A 21,723-nucleotide genomic window follows, 5' to 3' on the forward strand; every position below is an offset into this window, starting at 1 on the left:
TTACACAGACAGAGGAAAACACACTAGGAACTGGCATTGTCTTAAAAAAATAAAGACGGTGCTAAATAATCAAAATACAGTGCATAAAAAAACAATAACAGCCATGACCTGACTAGAAGTCAACTAAGGAGGAAAAACAGGCCACTTAAATAGAGCACTAATTAATCAGGGAAAATAAGAAACATGTGAGTATGATGAGACGGACTGGAAGGAGACAACCGAAGAAGAAGTTCTGCAAAGGCAGTTAGGGTGGCCTCTAGTGGCCAAAGGTGGAATTGTCCCTGGAGGCCATGATAGTCTAAATAGAAAAAATAAATACTGCCAGTCTGATAAAACACACATAGAAGATGGCTCAGACAGACTGCTAAGTTTAAAGTGCTTTAAATGATAATATTAATAAAAAATAGACAAAGAAATCTTAATTCTGGTCAGCATGCCATTTGTATAGACTGTACAAGCTCCTGCAACATTTTATGGGTGTTTTAGCTGACAATGTAAATAAAATAAATAGACAAAAGAAAAATCTCAAGTGTGGTCATTTTTTTCTGTTCAAGTTTTAAACAAGCAAAGCTATCACCTTACAATTAAGACAAGTCTGTCTACAGTCTCAGGTTTTAAAACTACCGTATGACTGGTCACAATGTTCCCTCCTGTGCTAAAAATCCTCTCAGAGGGGGAGCTGGTGGCAGGGATACACAAGTAGTGCCTTGCTGGTTGGCTCACTCTTGGAAATTTTTTGTCATACACCTTCCACCAATCCAGGGGTTCAGTTTCACTGTATCCATCTGGAGCCATGAGGTAGTTCTCTAGCTCCCCATTCACTGACTGCATGTAAGTGAGTCCAGTATTGCTGGGGTATGGCTTCTTAAAAAAACTGCCCAGTGACTTTTTCTGCTTCTTCTTGACAGTTAAAGCTGCAGGAGCTCCCCCTTCTGCCTCTACTTCTTCTGTTCTATATGAAGCCTTTGAATTGGATGGGCCTTGTTCTCCCTCCACAATCTCAGACACCACTCTTGTTTTGATGGCATCAATCTTGTCTGGCTTGATGTATTGGGTCCTCAAGCACGGATAAACCAATGATGCCATATTAAGCAGGTCATCTGTTATCTGGTCATCATACTTCTCATTGAATTAGTCCATGACCATTGTCTTTATGTCCGTTGTGAGCTGTGTGTTATCATCAGAGGGTTTCTGGACCTCTGTTCTGACGAGGTGCAACACAGGCTTAAGGTAGGACACACTCACATAAGATTCCCCAGAGAGTGAATCTGTGAACTCAAGAAGTGGCTTTAAATCCTCGTTCATTGACTCCAGCACATCCATGTCCTTCCAGGTGGGCACCAAGTGTCTGGTTTTCTTGTCAGCAGTAAGATTGTGCTTCTCCAACACCCTTGCCACCGTCTTCTGACGTGAGCCCCACCTGGTAGGTGACTCTGTCACCAGCTTGTGCTTGGGTAAGTTAAGCTCTTCCTGAGCAGTTGCCAGGTCTCTCTTCTTTTTCCAGGAGAACGAGAAGGCAGCCACAACTTTTTTACACACCCCGATGGCTCGTTCCACTCTCTTCTCCTTTCCCACTCTCTCTGAGAGAGAAAATGAAAAGTAATACAGATGTTAAATATAAATATTTCTGCACAAAGACAAAATATGAGAGAAAATATTTGACTAAATCCACAATATGTTAAAAGAATCTGAATCAATAGACATTGCATTAATGATTAAAAACTATAGTGGCATTATCTAACCAGACAGCAACTACTTTTTACAGACCTTAGACGCTAATTCCCCTCCCCCCAAGAACGCGTGCTGAAACTTACCCATAGCTGAGTGTAGTTGATGTAGTCCATTTGGCTTTTATCATGTTTGAACCGCTATCAGTTGTGATGCATACTTGTCTGTCTTCGCACAGCCCTCCAGGAGGCGAGCGTTTCAATCATTCCTGGGGCAATAACTTCACCTATATGGTTGTCAGGAAAGTAAGCCTTTTGGAGACATTTGCTATGAAGATTCCAGTCTTTGTCTATGAAGTGAATAGTGAGGCTCATGTAAGGTTCAGATGTGTGACTAGTCCACACATCACAAGTAGTGGTGAAGAATGGCACCGTTTGCCATCCGACCAGGTAGCTTGTATCTGGGGTCAAGGACTCTGATTAGCTTCTTGAATCCCTCATTTTCGACAGTGCTAATGGGAAGTACGTCTTTTGCAATGCAGTATGCAACTGCATTTGTTATGTCTTTGTGACTTTTCGTTTTGTTTTTTGTCGTAAGGCACGGTGCTGGAAAATGATGCTACTATGGTTTTCTGCTATGTAGTCGCACTGAATCCTGGCCTGGTGCTTATAGCTGATCCCCTTCTACTAACAACACTAGTTTGTGACTGTAATTTTATCGTGAGCGAAGCATAAACATATATATCTACCATTTATTGAACTTTTGTTAAAATGATATAGAGGAAAATGATATCGCGATAATTATCGTTATCGAATTATCGGCCAGGTTCAATTTCAGAGAGCCAAAAGTGTTCAGTAGGGGGAAATGGACTAGAGAGGATGTCAACTAGTTTGGGCTTAAACTCAAGAAAGTTTGCTGCATGAGTGAGGATTCTCAGCTTGAGGTTGATAAGCTTTGACAACTAATAGTAAGCGATTCACTAAGGCCCTGCTGTTTCAGCTTTACAAACTTCTGCACTCCTTCTGCTCCCTGAAGTGTTGCTGTGAAAGTATGTCAGGCTGAGTTAGCCAATAAACATACAAATGTTCAAGTATCACTCTCCTACCAAAGATATTATTTTTATGCCGGGAGAAAAATGACACCACCAAGGTTTTTTTTAGAAAACTGACTGAAGTCACTTGACTAAGGTGAACATTCCCAACATAGTTGCAAAAGGGCTTGCTGAAACATCTGTTTTATCATTAATTCAACACTACAGTTTGGAAGCAATTCAGTGTAAGAAGGGAATTCCCCAGCCGCAGAAGAGGAGTCAGATGGAAGAGGACAGATCTGAGCATCTGAATCCAGGAAAACAGATGTTTTATGAGGTGCTGACGCACTATATCTGTGAAAATTGATCTGTGCGTCCATTAAAGCCAGTACACATTTGAATAAATCCAAATCCATGCATTTAGAAGTACTAGTATGCTTTATGGAGTGCAGGCTGTGTTGAGAGTGAGAGGGATTGTCTGGATTGGTGGTGACTGAAAGTAGAACAGCTACACAGCTGTGGTGCCTCATCAAGGGACCCTGTTATTGGTGCCACTGTGTTTCTTTGTCAGTGGAGTAAAAAAAAAAAAAAAAAACAGATTCCTGTTGCAGCTTGTCTGAAGGCACCTGATGGTGAATGTATGTGTGTATTGTGGGGAAAGCAGGAAGACACAGGTGGAAGTCAGTGAGATCTCACTGTGCAACATCATTGCCTGGGAAATAGCAGTATCTCCCTCATTTCTGTAAGGCAAAGCTGTCTGGACCAGTGCTGGAGGTCTTGCTGGTTCTGCTTCAAATTGACAGTTGCAAGGCTATTAGCTGCATGGTGTTGGCTGAGCTCCTGGAGATTTGGCACCCATCCTCATCTGAATAAACAAGTAAGCTTCAAACAGTAATGTTTTAAAACACCTGATTGAGTCTGGTCCAGTTTCTTCTGCTCTTGATTGATGAAATTGGGATGCGACTATTGCACGCATAGTAGCTTGTGGTATTTCTGTGGCTTTGATTTTTAATGATTTGGGCAACTCCACGATTGAGGTGCCATGTAGCCCTTTCAAAACCATGTTTTATTCATTTGTATCTAAAGAAAAATGATTTAACCCAAGAATTAACTGATTTTACAAAGTTTATTTTCAGACAGTCGCTGTGTGGTTAACTAACAGGAAACCACAACATGTGGGTCATTAGCATCCATTGTGGACATGTTAATGTTTTGTTTAAATTTTTTAACTTTTGATCTATAATCATTAACAGGGTACTTTCAAAATGACCTTGTCAGTCAAGAGCACAATGTTATTAAAAATACAGAAAAAGAACGAGAGAACGTACTTTTCTTCTTCCCACGTTCGTCAAGAAAGTTGGATGATACAGCTTCCTGTTGAACATGTGACTTGTGGAATATTCCAAATATGCCATAGGGGTGAATGTGTTCAGGTTACAAGGTTAAATGAATGTTAAAAGTTTAAAAAAAAAAAAAAAAAAAAGGACAACTTTGAGGATGACTCATGGAAAATGATCTTTCAAGCAGAGGATTCACACATTAATGCAAAAGAAGAACATTTTTGAGGTCTATAAATAATTACATTTCAAGGTTACATGTATTTATAGTGAGCTGGGACAGGAAAAATGCTGTTTTCTAAGTTTAAGTAGTGATTTAAGTTATTTATCTGAAATGTACACTTAGGTTGATGTGAAGGAAACATCACAATCTGTTTTTAAATTGTCTTTTTTCTTTAAAATATATGTATATTTATGAATATAATATCAGCAGGACACACATAGCACCCTGATTGTGTAATCCCTCATACTGTATTAAATAAATACTTCTAGAATGACTTCCTACAGCAAATGATTGGCATTTCTGAATTCCTTATATGTGGTTAATGAATAATTTCCGTTTATACCCATTGTTTTTTTTTGTGTTTTTTTTTAAATATTTAATTTTATTTTCTCCACTATTTAATACAACTTAGAGCTGTGTTAGTAGGTTTGCTTCTTGGAGCGTGCTGCCAGTAACAGACCTGGAGTGCTGGTCTGTGAGTGATGGTGCCGCTGAATTGCATTGACTCTGTGCTTAAATATATGGGACAGCTGAGGTGATGGCAGATAAACAGGACCCAGGAGAGAGAGTGCGTGGAGTCACTCTAGATCTCATCTCCACGTATTTCACTCTAAATTATCATCCTGCCTCACCATGGAGATCCTCTCCTCCCTCTTTCTGTTCTTAGCGAAAAAACAAAACAAAATAAAAGCAATCATTTGTGCTTGTTATACACCTTTTGGTCCGCTTTTTTTTAATTCCACTCCAAACAGTTGGTACACAAATGAATGAAAACAGATTGGATTAGAGAGGTTCTGTTGATTTCCTTAGTTTATTTAAGCGCTGAATGGTTCCTAATGGAGTCATGAGGCACCTCTCTATTGCTAATAGCTTAATTGGGTCCATCTGGAGGAGGCTGCGGTTGGGAGGTGGCTGCAGTGTGAAGTCTCATGCAGGGTAATTTGTCATACTGTATGCGCTGACTGGCATGCTTCGGTAGGGAAAATGCAGGCACGACTCTGGCAGCTGTCCAGTCTGCTTTCCCATGTTGCTCACTTTCTATTTGGATTTCATTTCACCTGAAACTGAGTTGCCTTTCATAGTACACACTGATAATGAATGGTGATGTGCTACTGATAATGAATGGTGATGTGCTACTGATGACTGATGCAAATATCTAGAAATGGAATGATGCCCCTGGTTGGTACAGTGCACACACACTATGTCATACCACTATACATTATTATTATATTTTATTTTATGTTTCTTTTTTTTTAAAGAAAGCTTCCAGAAAGGTTAACATGGGATCTGGATTACTAGTGGGTTTTTTTTTTTTTTTTTTTTTTTTTTTTTTTTGCAGATGAGTGGTGAGATATGAAGCTCATGGGCCAGACATAAAACTTGCAGTACACAGAAAGACCCTGTCCATGTCATGTAGCCATCCAGCTAACTACTGAAGCTTGCACATCATTAACAACCCAAGCAGCTAATGCAATATCTACTACCTTAACCATTGTGGCTGATGCAGTGTGTACCACATTCAGGAAACTAGTGACACACATGTTAAATTAGCCGTGCAGCTAGGTAGCAGAGTGTGTACTGTTAGTCACTCAAATACCTAATGAGATGTGTGCTACACTGTTAAGCATTGTGGTTGCTAGGGCAGCGTGTAGCACATTAATGACTCAGAAAGCTAGCGACACACATGCTAAATTAACCATGTAGGTAGCTAGCGAAGTGTGCACTATTAATTACTCAAGGGGTTAATGAGATACTGCATTGAGCATTGTTGTAGTGTACTTTAGTCTCTTAGCTGAAGAGTAACTGCATATAAGAAACAGAAAGAATGTTACAGTGAAGCCAAGGGATAAATGTTTACAAGATCCTAGCAACGTCCATTAACAAGGAGACATTGACAGGTCCAGACTTAGTGTATGTTCTGCACTGGCATAGCTGCAAAACTTTCCTATTAATATGACTTTTAAAAATTATTTGATGCTTCAGTGCATTGCAAGTATTACATGGTCATAAGCAGACTTTTAAATTCTGCAAGTTTAACATACATATACATCCACTTCTTCTTCTTCTTCTTCTTCTTCTTCTTCTTCTTCTTCTTCTTCTTAGTTTGTCAACAGAACCAAATACTAATGCTAAAAATTGACACTAAATACTCAAACCCTAGTTTTTTTTATCACGATGGATGGGAGCATCAGGCACAAGGCAGGGTACACCCTGGACAGGGTGCCAATCCATCGCAGGGCACAATCACCTACACACTCACACACCCATTCATACACTACGGACACTTTGGACATGTCAATCAGCCTACCATGCAGGTCTTTGGACTGGGGGAGGAAACCAGAGTACCCAGAGGAAATCCCCGCAGCACGGGGAGAACATGCAAACTCCACACACACAGGGCCACGGTGGGAATCGAACCCCCGACCCTGGAGGTGTGAGGTGAACGCAATAATCACTAAGCCACCTTGCACCCTGTACATACTAATACTAGAAATGTATTTTTACTTTTAGTTATTAAAAAATTAACTTGCTATACATTTGGATTATTTAAACTGCCAGTTGAGCATCACAGTCAACTCCTATGTAATGGCATCATGGGAACAAAATATACAGTATACAGTATCTCACAAGATATAACATGCTAATGTGTTTGTCAAAAATGAAAGCAAGGCCAATAATTTCACCATTTACTGAGTTCATATATCTATGTCGAAGGGCAAAGTGAAGTGATACCGTATTAATATCACTTATATTCATACTTTATATTTAGAAAGTGATGTGTCTGTTGAACTTTTGTTGTTCAGCTGTTATGCATGAGGCTTTACATCATTAATAAATCATAAGGGTGTGACTTTTTTAGTCATTTAGCTGTTTGAGGTTGTGCTACATTCTCTCTGACCTATTTTCATCATACTCTGAGGATATATACACTGCCTGTCAAAGATTTCTGAGCAACCTATATTTTAACTTTTTTTTTTTTTTCTTTTTAAGCAGTGGTCTCATTTTATTTTATTTACTGTACATTTCGAATATTGTACTTTAAAAAAAAAAAATATTTCACTAGAAACAATCCAGATCTAAGAGAAAGGCATACATGTTGTTCTAAGCACTTATAGCATGCAAAATCTAAACATGGATTTATCTTTTAGTTTAAATTATCACTGTTTATGAGTCGTTTAACTGTATGTTTACCCTCCAAGTGCTCTTGCATTTAATTAAACACTCATTTCGAGTCCCATTAGGATCTGTGAGTGGGCGGTTAATAGGTCCTTAAGTAAAGATTTAGGTCTTTTGATGAAACGTCTAATTGTTTTTCTTAATTAATAGCCAGTCTGTTTATTTACGTTACTGATAAAACTGTAACAAATCAATAGAAACGCCTCAATGTGGTCAAATAATTACTGTTTTTTTTATGTACAAAAAATGTTGTGTATGTTACAACTCTATACATGTGAAGCATACTCAGTTGAAATGTATGCGTTTTCCTCTAAAATTATATATATTTTTGGTGCTCTGGGAAAACCTGTTGATGTTACTGCAGTTGAAAATGTTTTCAGATAATATACTTGACATCTCTGCTTTTAAGAAAGCATAATTATATACAACCCCAATTCCAAAAAAAGTTGGGACGCTGTGTAGAATGTAAATAGATGTCAATAAAAACAGAAAAAAAAAATGAAATTTGCAAATCTCATAAACCCGTATGTTATTCACAATAGAATATAGAAAAGATATCAAATGTTTAAACTGAGGAAATGTACCATTTAAAGAAAAATATAAGGTAGTTTTGGATTTGATGGCCGCAACACGTCTCAAAAAGTTGGGACGGGGGGCAACAAAAGGCTGAAAAAAGAAACAGCTGGAGGAACATTTTGCAACTAATTAGGTTCATTGGCAACCGGTCAGTAACATGATTGGGTATAATCTAAAAAAAAAAAAATGCTAGAACTTTACGTGTGATTGAGATGCATGCGAAAAGAGACAGTAAAGAAAACCAGATCTGTTGTTTTTAGAAATACTGCATAAATAGAAAAAATGTCACAAATTTGACCTTGTGAAGGGTTTTCTCAGGCCACTATACGTGCGCGAGTTACTGAGCAGGACATGCTTTAGATTTGATATACTTTTAGGTCCTAAAGTTTTTAGACATTTGCAATGTGCTCACTGCTGTTTTAAGCACCTAACTCTGTGTTGTTGTTGTTGTTGTTGTTGTTGTTTTTTTAATCTTGTTTTGACTTGTCACAACGTATTTTTCTCAAGAAAACAAACCTTATAAAACATTGAAATAGCTCCAGATCTCCAGATCTGAAAAGACAGCCTGTCAAACACTTCAACATATCCAATGCCTTGCATACGCTATGTACCGTATATTCCTTTTATTTATTTAGTGTTTAAGGTAATTGTCCTAGTATTGGAATTTCCGCTTGACTTTGCACCAGTATGTGTGTGTGTGTGTGTGGGTGTGTGTGTTTATGTGTGTGTGTGTCTCATTCATCATTGTGTATGAATATGCGGGAAGCCTGAGAGAAGCTGCTTCCCTCGAACAGGACGATAAATCTGTCGCTAGAGCCAGTCAGCTCTGTTCACTAACGCTGTGGCCTCAAAGAGTTTGAGATGACACGCGGGACGATCAAAGCAGGGCAGAATATCCCCCTACAAGGACAGGCTTTTGAAACTTCATTCTCTGACTTTGCTTTGTCAGGAAGTGACAGGTTACTTAACATATTTGGTGTATTAGGAAAAGTTGCAGGTGTGTGTGTGTGTGTGTGTGTGTGTGTGTGTGTGTGTGTGTGTGTGTGTGTGTGTATTTATACTTTTTTCTCAAAGTCTCCCACTTCCCAAGCTTGTACTTCTCTCTCCTCGCCTGATGGCGTCTGCAGTCCAGAGCTGCAAAGATATTTATACTTTATTTATTTACTGATTCATTTCTTGTACTCATTTAGTACTCATTTGAATTGTTGTTTGAAATCTCTGTGGCTGAAAATGTTCTGTATCTGCAGCGAGTGTTAAATAACAGTGTACAGTGTTATGATTTAGCGTACAATGTTCTTATTTTATTGAATTATTTATCATTTGTACAGAGATTATATTACCAACCTCACAAAGTTTGTCATAACTGTAGCTTTCAGACAAATGAATATTCATTACGACTCCTTACGATCCGCAATTCTGATTGGTCAGAAGGTGTTGATTCTCTATAACGGCAGCTCTGACAGGTTTGCCGCTGTCATCCAAATCACGGGTTTATGTTAATGCGCTGGTTGTTTCTATCGCAACAACTCATTCACACGGACACATAATCTAAACCTAATAATAAACAGATAAAAACAGCATAAAGTGGTGACGTTTTCTGTAAGGAGACGTTTATTTAACATGTACGGAAGGAGTCTCCAGTGTCAGCGCTTTGTAAAAGTCAGTTAGATTTCCACAACAGGAGAGTCTTCGGGAGTTTCTGGTTTCTTGGTAGCATGACAAGCTGTGTTTTTTTTATTTTTTTTTTTTTTAATTATTCATTCAAGACAGAAAAAAATGAACTATTACTAGAACTACTATAGTTATAACTAGTATATAACCACTGTAACTTACAGTAACTGATAACAGGAGCTAATATGTTACTCGACATTTCCATTCCCAAAAAAGTATCTATAAATGGATAAAATATATGATGTCATTGATTAATAAATCAAACATTGTAATTGATATCAATTTGCCATAATATAAAAGGAATAAAACACTGATGTAGGAAAATAATCAAGTCTGGAGTGGTAACAGTAACTTTGCTTCATCACACCACCTCATCGTTAATTATTTTCTAATAAAAGCACATTCCCAAGTGTCTTATACTTTATGGCTTACTTATGAATGTGTGCATTAGGCTCGTGTGATATAGATTTCCCCCTGCTCATGATTTTCCGTTTTAAAATATCATGGTAAATGATTTCATCGTCCAGGACTGACAGGAAGACGAGCATTTCCACCATTCCCGATTCTAGGAGAGAGGAGGAGTGTGTAATAATATTACCAGCTGTGCAGTCGGGAACTGCTTGGTGGCAGAGGCAATTCAGGTTTAAGGAGAGTAGTATCACCGGGAACTGCAGCAATCATGGAAACTCAGCTGGATGGTGGATTATAAAGTTATTTGGCAGTAATGAACAGTAAACAGTCCATCCATCCATCCATTTTCATTACCGCTTAATCCTTCTCAGGGTCACGGGGAACCTGGAGCCTATCCCAGGGAGCATCGGGCACAAGGCGGGGTGCACCCTGGACAGAGTGCCAATCCATCGCAGGGCACAATCACATACACGCTCACACACCCATTCATACACTACGGACACTTTGGACACGCCAATCAGCCTACCATGCATGTCTTTGGACTGGGGGAGGAAACCAGAGTACCTGGAGGAAACCCCCGCAGCACGGGGAGAACATGCAAACTCCGCACACACAGGGCCACGGTGGGAATCGAACCCCCAACCCTGGAGCCACCATACGCCTAACACTAAACAGTTAAAAAAACACACACAACAGTACATTTGTGTATAATGTTTCACAAACCTGTTGACGAATGTCTGGGAAACAAGTTAATAATTTACTCTATATACATATTTTGTCTTTAATTCGTGTTTATTTTGCACTTTCAGGTAGATTTCACTTTGTGATTTAATACGTGCAATTTTCTAGTTTTTCTAGTCTAAATCCTCCAGTTACACATGGATGATAGCAGTAATAATATAAGCTGATGTTTTTGAGCTTCTGGAGAAAATAATAATAATAATGATAATAATAATAATAATAATAATAATAATAATAATCTAAAGCTGCTGTGCTGAAAGCCAGACTTTCAACAAAGCATCGCTGCTTTCTATCCAATCAGTATGTTGGAGTAGAGAGGGAAGGAGGTAGAGGTTATCATCCTCCGCTCGAACATGGCTGTGGTCAGTGAAATGACCTCGAGTGAAGTGCTAGCCTTTTCCTGGATGCTAAGTAGCCTGCAGTCAGATATGAGCTGTGTATTCAGGGGAAGAGCAGAATGAAGGGCTGTCAGGTCCACACACACAGGCTGGAGTTTTCAGTTGAGACTGAAAATTGGATATAATCCTGTTTTTGTGGGTGTTGCATTACACTGCATTACATACAGACATATTTCTTCAAGAAAATGGGTAAAATTACAACCCTAATTCCAAAAAAGTTGGGACGGTGTGTAAAATGAAATTAAATGTAAATAAAAACCGAATGAAATGATTTGGAAATCTCCTAAACCCGTATGTTATTCACAATAGAACATAGAAAACATGTCATAAACTGAAGAAATGTACCATTTTGAGAAAAAAACAAGGTAATTTTGAATTTGATGGCTGCAACACGACTCAAAAAAGTTGGGACAGGTGCAACAAAAGGCTGGAAAAGTAAGTATTACTAAAGATAAAACAGCTGGAGGTTAATTGACCGCAGGTCAGTAAGATGATTTGGTATAAAACGAGTATCTTAGAGATGCAGAGTCTCTCAGAAGTAAAGATGCGCAGAGGTTCACCAATCTGCGAAAAACTGCGTCTACAATTTGTGGAACAATTTCAGAATAATGTTCCTCAACGTAAAATTACGAAGACTATGGATATCTCATCATCTACAGTATATAATATCATCAAAAGATTCTGAGAATCTGGAGAAATCTCTGTGTGCAAGGGACAAGGGTGAAAATCAATACTGCATGCCCGTGATCTTCGGGACCCTCAGGCAGCGCTGCATTAAAAACAGGCCTGATTCTGTAATGGAAATCACTGCATGGGCTCAGAAACACCTCCAGAACTCACTGTCCGTGAACACAGTTCGTGTTTGTATGTATGCCATGACATACATAAATGCTGGTTACAGCTTTATCATGCAAAGAAGAAGCCATATGTGAACATGATCCAGAAACGCAGCTGTCTTCTCTGGGCTAAAGCTCATTTAAAATGGACCGAGGCAAAGTGGAAAACTGTTCTGTGGTCCGACAAATCCAAATTGGAAATTATTTTTGGAAACCATGGACGCTGCGTCCTCTAAACTAATGCGGACTAAAGAGGAGAGGGACCACCCAGCTTTTCATCAGCGCTCAGTTCAAAAGCCTGTGTCTCTGATGGTATGGGGTGCATTAGTGCCTATGAAATGGACAGCTTGCACATCTGGAAAGGCGAAATCAATGCTGAAAGGTATATACAGGTTTTAGAGCAACATCTGCTTCCATCTTTACTTCTGAGAGACTCTGCCTCTCTAAGATTCTCTTTTTATACCCAGTCATCTTACTGACCTGTTGCCAATTAACCTAATTACTTGTTACCTAATAAAATGTTCCTCCAGCTGTTTCTTTTTCAATAACACTTATTTTCCAGCCTTTTGTTGCCCCATTCCAAATGTTTTGAGACGTGTTGTAGCTATGAAATTCAAATATACCTTATTTTGTTTCTTAAAATGGTACATTTCCTCAGTTTAATCATTTGATATGTTTTCTATGTTCTATTGTGAATAACATACGGGTTTAGGAGATTTGCAAATCATTGCATTCTGTTTTTATTTACATTTTACACAGCGTCCCAACTTTTTTGGAATTGGGGTTGTAATGTACAAAAAGAACGACACATGCAGTGAGTGATGTGTTGAGCTTCAGACATGTGGAAGGTTTTTATTATTACCTGAATTGTTCTTAATGGTAATTTTTTTTGTTAAATACTTCGCCTGATCTGTTCACTGTCTATCTTTTTTATGTTTAAATTTCTTTCTTTTTTTTTGCCATGCCCCATTTTTTCCATGAATGACATTAATTTAGAATATTCCTCAGGGGCATGAATATACTTTTGGGAGTGAATATTACTCTTTAAATAAAGTAGTTCTACATTGAACATGGGTAAATAGTTTCTATCTATTGTTTGAATGTACATGTTGAATTATTGTGTGTAATGTTTCTTTTTGGGGGTTGGTAATGGGTGTATAAATATATATATATAGTATATTTATTATTATTTTTTTACATTTTTTTTTTCATGCATAATATAACCCAGAAAGGAAAATGTGTGTGAAGCCTGTTTTAATTTCTCCATAGAGAAGTACCTCATGAATTCACAATGCAGTGTGATCTAACACACACACACACACACACACACACACACACACACACACACACAGAGAGGTAACACCTTATGCTAACTAATTTGGCAGAAAATCTAGTAGTCCATTCCAAAATGATTTTATATATATATATATATATATATATATATATATATATTTATATATATATATATATATATATATATATATATATATATATATATAAACAAACTGTTTGATGCCTACACAAATAAATGCATTTTATTTTTTGCATGAAATATATATTTGTTTTATCTATAAAAATGTGATTTATTTAGAAATAAAGCAGTTAACACCAAAAAGGAGAAAATATTTTTCGAAATCTGTCAAATTTTTCCTACATTTGACCATTTTTAAGGTTAAGTAAAAAATATCAAATTTGCTGCTTTGAGTAAATTTTAATGTGAGTAAATTTATTTATAAAATATATATTTAAACATATTTTAAAAAATGTATAAAACGATGATATTGACGATATCTCCGAAAACTGCATGGTGACGTGTATATATGTATATATGCATCATATCAAATGAGATGAAGGAGAGCATATCAGCATATCATAAAGAATTGGCCAGTTGCTAACTGCTAGAATAAATCTTTCCTCCATCTTTCCTGCACTACAGTGTCTAACAGCATACGGATCACGTGCGCTCTACTGTCTTCACTCCTATTGGGAGTCGCTGCGTATTCACATAAAGTTAAACTTTTCTCAACTTTGTCGCATTGCTGGACACGCCTACATCTAGTAGCCGACGCTCGCTGTCGCTCATGTCGGCAGCGGTTGCCAGGTCTCTTGTAAAAAGAATCGCCTCTGATTGCTTTCTCGCTGTGAGTGTGGACGTACCTTAACGCAGAGGCATGATGTGAGAGTCCAGTGCTCAAGAACTACAATCCAAACTGAGAACACAGATTTTGGATAAGACCCAAGTGTCACCGTAAGCAGTAGTGCGACCTCATTGTCAGGCCTCCTTGTGTATGTCATTTTTCGTTTTTATTAATTTGACCTATATTGGTGTTTTTCTGACTTTTCCCCCCTCTCTACAGCTCAGTACACAGCTCTCAATGTTATTCTTGAGGCGTTTGACATGAACATTTGCGACATACTGTACGATCACCACATCCTGGACCGGCGTGCTCATGTGAGTGTTTTCAAAGCATTTTGTGTAAACAGATATACAAAAATCAGTATATATGTGGAAAAATGGGCCACTTGCTAAGAAATCCTGAAAGCACCTCTAACCCGTTAAAACCGTGTGAGAAGAAAAGCGCTGCTAATACAGTGCTAACACATGCCCAGTTGTGTGAAAGAAAGTGCGATGCCGGCGAAGGCAAACCCAGGCGTCCATGGTGTTTACCTTGTCAGCGGGCGGGCCAGCCATCTGAACACAGATGTGCTCTGATTAAGAGGATGCAGAGGATGACAGAAGTGCATTAGCGTGATGTATGTGCTGTTAGCTGGCGAGCTGCTAATTCCAAATTTAGCTCCTGATTCGCACACGCGGTTACACCTGAGTGCGTGCCGAGATTTACTGCCCGTGCCACTGCTTTTGATGGCGTCGAGTCGTTCTTTTTCTCATTTCTGATTTATTTGTTTAGCGTCTGGTAGAAAATTACGTTTCTAGGTCAGGAACGAGCTAAAAAGCTAAATTATCATCATTTTTTTTTTCTTTTTTGGCCTGGTATTGGAGGCGCCATGCCTGGCGAGGTTTGTCGGGCGAGCGCACGGCCTTACAATGGTGAAAGCAGAGATTTATCTTCATTTCACGGATGCACTCAGTGAACATAATCTCCTGGAGCTGTGTTGACTTGAATATGATATGCATTACGGCGCTGGTACCTGATTAAAGCAGCCCTCATGGCACTCTGTTTCAATAAGATCATCGACGTCCCTCATGACAAAAGCAATTTGTTATTTGGAGGAGCTTGTTCGCTTTATCAGATCGACGGATATGCTTAGCGTGATGTATATACCTACCTACGTCCTGTGGAATAGCGCGTACAGGCAGGAGTTTCTGCCTTCCCCTGCTTTTCTGCTCCTTTATCATGGCCTACTTACTGTCTTTCAGTCAGGTTGACATGGTGCATGCCACTCCTCCTCCTCCTCCTCCTCCTCCTCCTCCTGGTTGTCCTATCCCAGGTCACCGTCTCACCGTGTGATCTCGACCGTGTCGGAGCACTTCATGTCCATTACTGGAGGCGAAACGAGGCTTTGACATTGACTCTCACTCCTGCACCTCCTGTTCCCTCCTCTCTGAAGGGGCTGGCATGGACAGACATGAACCTTCTTTGTGTATCTGTGCGCATGTGTTCGAATTAAATCCCACTCTGTCGCCATGTGGATGCAACCGACGAACAAAGGTGGTGCGGTTCAAGGTTTTTACAATAAAGGCGCACCTGTCTTGTGCATGTAGTGTGTGTGTGTGTGTGTGTGTGTGTGTGTGTGTGTGTGTGTGTGTGTGTGTGTGTTTTTACTGCTGCTTGAAATAGGTTGTTTTTTTGGGGGGGTTTTGAACATTGAAAAGATTTCCTATACGATTTCCTCGATCAGCATCTTTTCAGCATACCTCTTACTCATCGTACAACTTTTTTTTAGCCACTCCTGGCCATGTGATGTCATCAGCAAGCGCCTTCACTCCTCCCATTCCTTCCCATCGTTTTCTAGCTCTTATTCTGCATGTCAGTTCACAAAACTTATTACATAACCTCTCTATATAGTTATGAAAACGAAGATCTCAAACACTGTGATAAAAATGGTAAGCGTATTCCAGTTAGGGGCGGAGCTTTTTTCAGGGTCAGAAAAGAAAAAAAAAAAAGGAAACTGAAGCCAGGGGGAAAAAAACACCAGGTACATTATATTGCAATATTCCAAATTCCAATGCTAAAGTACTTTTTTTAATGGAATTAAGTGTTTACTCGATCTAAAATACTTCAAAATGTTACAAACAGCACCTTTAAATGTTATCCATGTAAGCAATATAGAGAGTCATATGGATTTAGAGACACAAAAGCTCTTTTCTGGGATGACTTGTGAGTTTAGTTTGAGGTCATGAACTAAAATTATCTTGGAATGAAATGATTGCTATTACTGTTTACTAGCTCTAAAATACTTTTTAAAAATTTTTTAAACAAAAATGACAGACTGCACCTTTAAATGTTAACAACAAATGCTAAACACTATGTAGAGTTTACCTTTACAAAAAAAACAACAACAACAACCTGCACATCCATTCAGTTTAAGGTGGAGGTCATGTGACGTGACTCCAAATATCGTTTTATTGCAGATTCTCAAACATTGTTCATTTTTTTTATTTCACTGTGTTACTCTCACATCACAATAACCAGCATATCATCTCTTGTACTTTTCTTTCAGGTTAATTTAATAGGAATCAAACCTAACAACAGAAATCATTTTTACTATGCTCCACAGATGTAAAAAGTGTGCCGACAACACAAAACAATACAAACCATCACAGATATGGTCCATCCACCCATCTTCTATTGCTTAATCCTTCTCAGGGTCACGAGGAACCTGGAGTCTATCCCAGGGAGCATCGGGCACAAGGCGGGGTACACCCTGGACAGGGTGCCAATCCATCGCAAGGCACAATCTCATACACATTCACACACCCATTCATACACTACAGACACTTTAGACTACCATGCATGTCTTTGGTCTTTGGGGGAGGAAACCGGATAATGGTATCAATTGTAAATAACATACAATCACAATCCATCAGCTCAAACCATCAGCTATCCATTAAAACCATTACCAAATGATTTCCATTACATAGTAGGACATATTAAGAACATAGATCCGTAATGGTTTCCACTAGACATAAAATGCCAGCAACAGAAGGCAACAAATTACCAATAGAGTTTCCTTTCAAACCAGCCAAAACAATTCCCATTATAAAACCAACAAATGTGTAAATATGAGGGTTTCTATTATTATTATTATTATTATTATTATTATTATTATTATTATTATTATTATTATTTTTATCAGCAGGGATGGTAGATACAGTATAAGGCTTAAACATATGCATATTTGTAGTGATATTTGTTATCAGTGCTCTGTTTAGTGTAATATTGCCAGTGTGTAATGATATAATGATGTAATGATGATTTGTGGCCCCCTGTTGATGCCCCTCTGCCCTGTGCCTGGGTGTGAGAGTGCAGGGGCTGGAGGCTCTGAGCCTGCACAGACTGCAAGTCATTCTACATTAATTAAGAAGGATCCTGCTGACTTTCAAGTGGCTCTGGCTAAATTAATGTCGCCTTTTCAGGCCCGGAGTCGACTGCTGTTCCCGTGTTGATTGCTCCTCTTGCTGCCGTGTCTCAAATGAGCCTTGCATGCCTCCGCACAGTCGCAGACAGCCTATCCCACGAATCACAGCCAAGCAGATTGAGGGCTCCATCAGATTAGCGAGGGTAATCATAACAAAATAAAGAGCACGCAATATTCACGCTTGTTTGTGAAAGTGTTGATGATGGCAGGTGGAGTGTTTTATAATAAGGAGCTGATTTCCACGTGTTTAATATTCTTAATGCAGTGTATACCTTTTTCATACACTACGAGGAATGTTTTAAGGGGGGAAAGAATCTCTAACGCTATTTTATGTCATTTCTTTTGTGAGCAGTTTTTGTCTCGTCGCGCACTTGACATTTCATGTCTATCTCCAGTTGTCAGAGTGTCTTGTGCCGCTCGTCAGCTTCCATCCAGCTGTCTGAAACTAGATGGTGGAAGTGCTTGCTCTCGGGCTTGAACAAACATTACAGCTGAACAAAGTGCCCCAAAACTGCAGCTATTGCTTTTCGCTTTTGACATGGAGATGAGGGGAAATGGTGCATGACATCCAGGTCGTGTGCCTTCCAGATTGGTTTGTCTAAAATCATTGAATGGCTTTTTAAAAAAAAAAAAAAATTCATGCCTCCTCATGCTTCTCTTTCATGCTTCATCAAAAATCATGCCTGCTGCAGTGGTAGTATAGAGGCAGACCTTTACTTTCCCATTGTCATAGTGTGTTAACTTTACCCATCACATACATTCTGCACACACACACACACACACACACACACACACACACACACACACACACACACACACACACACACACACAGCGCTTACACCAGCCCTACAGCTCTTCCTGTTGTTTATTTTCAGTGATCTTCCTGAAGGCTCCTCCTGACCTTCATTCAGCATTCGACTCCAAACCCTCATCGCTGTCTCGAGTCAAATCTGCCTGTGAAGTCCCTCTGGGATTTTGCGATCGCAGGAACAAACAAAATCAAGCAAACTCCTCAATATTCCGAGGAGCTTGCGATTTTTCAAACTTTTTTAGCGGATTTGCCGCAGATTTCGGCCAAGACGCGTCGTGTGACTTTATCACATCGCGCATTCAACCGAAGCCCTCTTCGATTCATGTGCGTCAAACACGAGTACAGCTAAAAGGTCTCATTTACCAACAAACAGCACTGTGAAAAAGAATTTCGTGTGATTGCAATTTCGGCTATTCAAGTAGTTTCATGCACAAAAAACTCCGCAATTCGCATCGTAAAATTTTGAAAAAAGCCGCAGCAAAATCTAAATATTCGGACCTGTATTTGGATTCGAACCTGAATGCTGGATGCTTTGAAGTGGGTGTGGCCACACTGGGCGTTGCCCCGGAAACACTTGAAAAAAATAAACAGAGGTAGAAATACCAGCATTGTCAGCATGGGGTGTGAATTCTGGCTCTGGCACTTCCTCAACCTCAGCTACATCACTCCAGAGACGTGCAGGACTGTTTTTGTAATCATGTTATTACCTTCCTGTCGGCGATATTGTCTAACAAATTATTTTGGTTCTGTTTACCAAAATTCAAACAAACTATAGTATCCTAATTTAAACCACTGTAACCAAGATTGGGCAGCTACCAAGGACCGCAACACGTTCTTTATTTAAGATGCATATCCATAACCACTCACTCACAGCTGCATGAAAGTAAAACCCTCTTGCTCATACAACTTTTGTTGTAGTTGTTGTTGTTGTTATTGTTGTTGTTTTTGTTGTTGTTGTTTTTGTATGCAGGACCCCAGTCCTGATGTACACCTCTAGAATCAACATACCTTGTGGCCTTTCTGGCAAGGCAAAAGAACAAAATGAAACAAAACAACAAAAAAACAGTAGCAAACCTACTATTAGTATCTATATTTATATATATACTCGTTTAAAACACATTATCTGTTCAATGGGAAGAATGTGATCGTATTCCGTTACATCTCCAATGTAAACACACACACGTACACACATAAGGAACCACGCAGCCATTTTATACATACCAGTGAAACTAAAGCCTCAGATGTTGCCGTTGCATCAGCCCATCCTTCTAACCTTTGATTGACAGATGGCATTCCTTCACATACACAAAAATAGGCGACTCGGCCATACAACTGGTTCAGGTTCCTCCATGTTGGACAACTGCTCAACAACGGGGTAAAAAAAAAAGCGCAGAACTGAGCAGCTGTGTTCCAGATGTAGGCAGAGCTCATTTCTGTGCTGGAAACAAAAAAAAAAACAAAGACAAGCGTGAAAAAAATATGCTTATGGATTGATTAAAAACGCCAAGATTTGCAAAACTGCAATCGAATCGATCCAATAAAGTACTTTTAAAATGAATTAATTACTAGAGATTGAGAAATACTTTACAAATGACAAACTGTGACTTTAAATGTTAACAAGATAACTATATAGAGAGCATTGAATGGAGTTTGAGAAACAAAAGCCCTTCCTTTGCTTTTAGTTTGAAATGGAGATCATGTGACCTGAAATCTTTTTGATGGAGACTCTAAAGCATCGTTATTTTTTTACCCAAATACTAGACTATTGTTAGAGACAAAAAGAATCTCAGATTATGTCCTTCAGTCCTCCGTCAGCCTTTTCAGCCTTTTTACTTCTCTTAACTCTTAGTTCTGTGCTGCTATGAGCTAGAAAGTGTGGTTGACCGCAGAGTGTTCAGGCACCTGGAGAGTCTAAATGAACACACACACACACTGACACACATGCTGTTCACAGAGACTTCCAGTTTATTTAGTTTAGAACAGGCGTATTTATACACATAGATAACAGCACTGCGTAGGTGGGTTTCTACTTGTGCAGGTGCTAGACAGATTTAGACAAAACACACAGCACACTACAAAAATAAGTCTTTTCAAGATATAGAAAATACATGTGTCAGCTATAATAAAGGATGGCAGTCGATCAGCTTATTCAGAAGAGGTAATAAAGTGAAAAGATTCATCATAGGTATTTGATAGCAGTTCATAATATAAGAAAATACATGATATAAGAAAATTTCCTTTCATATATGATCTCTGCATTGTATTATTTTCATGTTAGGAATCACCTCAGAGGCAACTAAGCTGTAAGACTGGTTCATCTTCCTTCATGCTGGACGTCGGTTCAGTCTTCAGCACTCTGTGGTTATCGCAGCAGTATGGACACAGGTGTCCTGATGGAATGATGAACTGTGCTATGTGTGAGATTGGAGGCAAAAGATGTGCTTGATATTTGGTCACATTGTTTGGCATGATGCTACGAGCTAGCGATGCTAGAGCTAGACCAGACTCGTGTCTCACAGCTTCCAGGATTATTATCGGTTCTGCCTGGTTTGTCCTGCGATGGCGGCTCATTTGGTGAGTTCCTCAAATGGACCATGACTTGTGCACAAACTCAATTGGAATGTTTCCTTTTTTTTTTTGGTCAAACTAATATTATGAGATATGTGTATAAATTCAAACAAGCGAACATGGTCACAGTTTGATCCTGAGCTCACTTTACTGTCAGTGTAGGCTTTCGCATGTTCTTCTTGTGTCTGTGTGGGTTTCCTCTGGGTTCTCTGGTTTAATCCGCTTCCTGAAAACATGTCACTTGGTGGATTGGCTGTACTAAACTGCTCCTAATTGTGAATGTGTGTATGAATGTTGCACTGTGATCGACTGATGTCCTATCCAGGGTGTATTCCTGGGTGTTCCTGGGATAGATTCCGGATCCACCATGACCCTAACCGGGATAAAGCTCTTAGTGAAGATGAATGAATGAATGAAAAGGCTTGTGCAAAGATACAAACACTAGCCACGCATGTTAACCTAAATTTAAAGTTGTAACAATTCACATTACTCAATTCATATGAAATATTATGAATGTTATGACCGTTTAGTAACATTTAAATACATTTGGGATTTAGTTAAAGAGAGGAACTTACCTAGAGAACAGCTGTAGAAATAATAATAATAATAATAATAATAATAATAATAATAATAATAATAATGACAAAAACACTTGAGTGAAGTGTCATTATTAT

At 38.9% G+C, this 21,723-nt stretch overlaps 1 protein-coding gene across 1 annotated transcript in view; it reads left to right on the forward strand.

Annotated features, from left to right (window-relative positions):
* adarb2 (adenosine deaminase RNA specific B2 (inactive)) overlaps positions 1 to 21,723 on the forward strand; it is a 227,919-nt gene that overhangs the window by 22,180 nt on the left and 184,016 nt on the right. The gene's annotated exons all lie outside the window — the stretch shown is intronic.

This window comes from Ictalurus punctatus, chromosome 1 (genome assembly GCF_001660625.3).
Source record: "Ictalurus punctatus breed USDA103 chromosome 1, Coco_2.0, whole genome shotgun sequence".
In the NCBI taxonomy this organism is placed as follows: domain Eukaryota; kingdom Metazoa; phylum Chordata; class Actinopteri; order Siluriformes; family Ictaluridae; genus Ictalurus; species Ictalurus punctatus.